The sequence below is a fragment of the Dermacentor silvarum genome, chromosome 1 (genome assembly GCF_013339745.2).
Source record: "Dermacentor silvarum isolate Dsil-2018 chromosome 1, BIME_Dsil_1.4, whole genome shotgun sequence".
Taxonomy (NCBI): domain Eukaryota; kingdom Metazoa; phylum Arthropoda; class Arachnida; order Ixodida; family Ixodidae; genus Dermacentor; species Dermacentor silvarum.
The window spans coordinates 185,640,657-185,645,154 of record NC_051154.1 but is presented as its reverse complement, the minus strand read 5'-3'; positions in this window follow the sequence as shown (position 1 = coordinate 185,645,154).

The window sequence follows — 4,498 nt, the reverse complement described above, 5'->3', positions numbered from 1 at the left end:
GCCGAAATTTCAACTCTGTGACATTTTAGTACGTGCAAAAACGAACACGTGAATACTGTACTCCAATATTTAGTTTTTTCAGTACTTTTCGTGCTTTTCTATTGTCTTTGGCCCGTGGCGAGTAGAATGCACCGCTACAGGCTGCAATCTCTCTTTTAAATTCATATGAATTGAAACTTGGGGTCTTACGTGCCAAAACCACGATTTGATTATTAGGCCTGCCGTAGTGGGGGACTGTGGATTAATTTTGACTACCTGAGGATTATTAACGTGCCCCCAATGCACGGAACACGGGCGTTTTTGCATTTCGCCCCCATCGAAATGCGGCCGCCGCCGTCGGGATTTTACTGGCTTAGGAGCGCAACATCATAGCCGCTAAGCCACCACGACGGGTACGATTCATATGAATAAAGAATGTAAAATTATGCAAATCTAATGCACATTTTAGAATCTCTGGGAAGCGAAGCTTTGACGAAGTGGTTAATGAACTGCTATAACTTTGGCCATTTCATTCGTGTGTCGTTGACGAAAAAGGAAACTCACACGCGCGCATATGCTCTCGCGCATCCGCGCTACGCAATGTGACAACTCTTACGTAGCCCATCTCGCTCACTTCGTGTGTGGGCAAGGTGGCCGAGCACGCAATCCACACCAGAGTCTCCCTGTACTTGGAAGACAAGGACATCTATCCCCAACACATGATAGGCTAAAGAGCGGGTCTTTCGGCGCAAGACGCCATGAAGCTGATCAAAAATCGGGTTATCGATCGCAACACGAGAGACACGAGAGCCATACTTGGGCTGGACTTGGAGAAGGCCTTCGACAACATCCTCCATTCCTTTGTCTTGGGCATGATCTCGAGCCTTGAATTGGGCAAGCACTTTCACGACTATACACGAGATATTTCCTGGCGGACAGAGTAGCCATCCTCAAAGTGGGAGACCTCGCGTCAGACTCGGTTAGGCTTGGTTCTGGAGGGACGCCACAGGGGTCAGTCATATATCCACGACCCTCTTTAACCTCGCCATGATCGGTCTATCGAGGAAACTGTCCGAGGTCGATGGCAATAACCACACGATATATGCAGACGACGTCACCAAATGGTGCACCGGTGGCAGCGACGGACGCTTAGAGGCTGCGCTTCAAGAGGCCATCGTGGTCACAGAAGACTACCTGAGACCGACCGGCCTCCGATGCATGCCGCGGAAATCGGAGCTACTACTTTACAGGCCCAAGCGCGGGGGCCAAAACCGAACGGTTGGAGGCCTGTAGAGAACATCGGTATCACTCTTAGGACAAGTGAGGGCTGTCTCATCCCCAGGGTGGACTCTGTCCGGGTTCTGGGTATGATGATCGAATTGAACGACTCCAATAACCAGACGGTACTGAAGCTCACCAAGAAAATGGACAATGGGATCAGGTTGATAAGAAGGGTTACCAACTGCCAGCAAGGACTGAGCGAGGACAACCTCGTCAGGTTGGTTCACACTTTCGTCATGTGTCACTTTACCTACGTGGCGGCCATGCACAACTGGCTGAAGTCGGAACGGGACAAGCGGAACACGTTGATCAGAAAGGCGGTCAAGAGAGCCCTCGGACTTCCCATGTACACGAGCTCGGAGAGACTGCTTCACCTCGGCATGCACAACACGCTGGAAGAGATAGCGGAGTCGCCAGAGAGGGCGCAGTTTACCGGACTGTCTACCACCAATGCCGGGAGAAACATCCTGAGAAAGCTTGGAGTTTCTGCAGCATTCCTCGAGAACATAGTGGGCGCATAATCGTTGCCCCCATTCTTCGGAACTCGGAATGTTGACCCCGAGTTCAACGTTGGCAGACGACGGGCTAGGGCTAAAGCCCTAGCCCGACGGAAAGGTGTTCGCTACAGTCAGAGTCGATCAAGAAGGGAAAATCACAAACTCCTCGATGGTCCGGACGACGGCGGCTGAGGTTGCCGAACAGGCCGCAATAGCGTAGGCCCTGCTGGACGACAGGAGAACGACGATATATAGCGACTCGAGATCGGCGGTCCGAGCATTCGCCAAGGCTACCGTCTCGAAACCGGCCTTGCGGATCCTACGGGACAAGGAAATCAAGCAACACACGATCGTTTGGTTCCCCGCTCACATGGGACAGATCGAGGGTGCCCCGTCCAACCTCAACGAGACGGCCCACAGAGCTGCGCGAGGAGTCGTCGACCGCGTAGCTACCGGATGGCGCGGCGCTGATTCCGGACAACAGGGATCCCCCTGCCTCGTACAACGAACTGACTAAGTACTTTTTTTCAGGGGAGGCGGAAGTATCCGCCGCCGCACAGTAAATTGCACAGGCTTCAGGCATTGATACTCAGACTCTTCCAGGTCGGGGCAGACCCTAGCCCCGCACTCTTACACAGGATCTATCCCGAAATTCAAATGTCTAACACTTGCGCGCTTTGCTCAGACTTTGCCAACTTAGAACACATGCTCTGGCGGTGCACCGCGTTACGGGGTGACGAAGGCGTTACGTCGTCCAAGTGGGAGGCTACTCTACGCAGTCAGATTTTGAAGCACAACTACGGGCAGTCCAACGGGCCCGTGACGTGGCGGAGAGGCTAGGCCTTTTTGTCCCGACGTAGGAGTGGCCCGCTACGTGCTAGTGCACGTTCCGAAGGACCTCCAATAAAGTTTTTCCATTCCATTCAGTTCTTATTTAGTTTAAGCTTATTTGCCCATCTCCTGCTCTGGGCACGTGTCATCGTATGGAAGTCATCGCCAACCACCTCAAAGAGGTTGTTGGCGTTGGCACGATATATATAAGCACATGTGCGATTGTGGCCTAACGGTTAGAAAAGTAGGCACAGAAAGTTTAGGAAGGTTTGCGTTATCAAAGGAGTTGTGCTTTTGATTACGTATATTTGTAGCAATGAAAATATTTAGGTATCATCTGTTTTATCACTCAGTAATTCCGTAAAAAAAAAAAAAGACCGGCAGCCTGGACGCCTATTAGGGCATAGTAAAGATGGCAGTAATGTCCTGCGTGCGAGCCATTTGGCAAGGCGGCAGCAGCAGCCAGCCAACAGCCACGGTCAGGAAAGTCATGGAAGGTTCGCAAAGAAAGAAAATAACGAACACTGTGGCTGCTGATTATTAGCGAGTATCCCTAATCGTGAGTGTGGTAGTCACTCCACAAGCGAACTACGTATAACCGTTTATCTTTTCGCTCTGTTGTGAAATAGTTCTCTTTACACTGTCATCTCTGCTGTCCTATTTCCCTGTCTCTTTACTCCCCTACTGAACTTCCCTCCCCATACTGCCTGACCGTCGTTCAGGTATCAACATACTGTGCTAGACTGTCACAGTGCAGTCAGCAGTAATTTAGTTCCCTTACTTCTTCCTTATTTACTTTATTTATTACAATAAACAACCAATTAGTACAACTAGCGCTTACATCCCAATAATAAAGTACACGAAAAAGTCGAATACGCATATTCGTAAACAAATATACACATGCAAGGACAAATTTCCTTAAAAGCACACGGAATACATGCAGATATTTCTATACCTAAAAAGAAAAAGAAAAGAATTACAGAATAACATTTGTCTTAGCATACCCCTTTTATCGCCTTGAACGCAAGGCTTGTAATCTATGTAATTGACATAGCGCCGAAGTAATAATTGAACATTTATATGTTCCAGCTTGTAATAATAAAAAAAGAACGCTTGCAAAATTTTAAAACTTTTTTAGAAACTGTTGTTATGTCAATTTTTTTATCATTTTCTTACCTTTACAGTTTAGAGAATGCCTGTCGAGACATTTATTCATTTAACTGTATTCTACTATTGGACATTACCCAAACTCTGGTTTTACATGGTGAGTCGGACTAAATTTTGTTCCTTAACTGAGCAAGTGCTAAATGTACCCACAGAACACTGAAGATTTTAGCAGGGCCCAAATGTAAGGCAAGAGGTTGTGCACCGATACTAACAGAAAATCGTTGAAGAGTGGATGAAAGTGGGGCATGTAATGGGTGTACCGGCCTCATCACGATTAGCTTTCTTTATTCGACGGATGTGCAAACAACTTATTTTACTTTGTGTAGTGCTACCAAAGATTAAAAAAACGGTGCATAGACTTCTCAAAGTATGCATAAAACATGATCAAATAATCTTGCATGGTGCTCTTTTGCCTCTTATATGCACATAGATTTATGAAAGTGTGCAATTACCGTTTAAATTAACTGAGGCACAGACATTTCAGTTGTTCCCAGAAGTATAAGTCTCACTAATCCTAGCTATATGAACTGTCACGGTTCTTATTATCGGCTGGATCACTTTTTTCCCCCATAAGTATTTGTCTTATTTTCATTGCCGGCTTGGGTATGTGTCAATTTCTTCACTATTCGTGGCTCAAATAAACAACTACTACACAAACTATACACATTCCAGTGATTTGATTCTCTTCGGTCATTAATCTGCAATCACAGCGCATCAATACCCATACACGCCTGAAAGCTCAT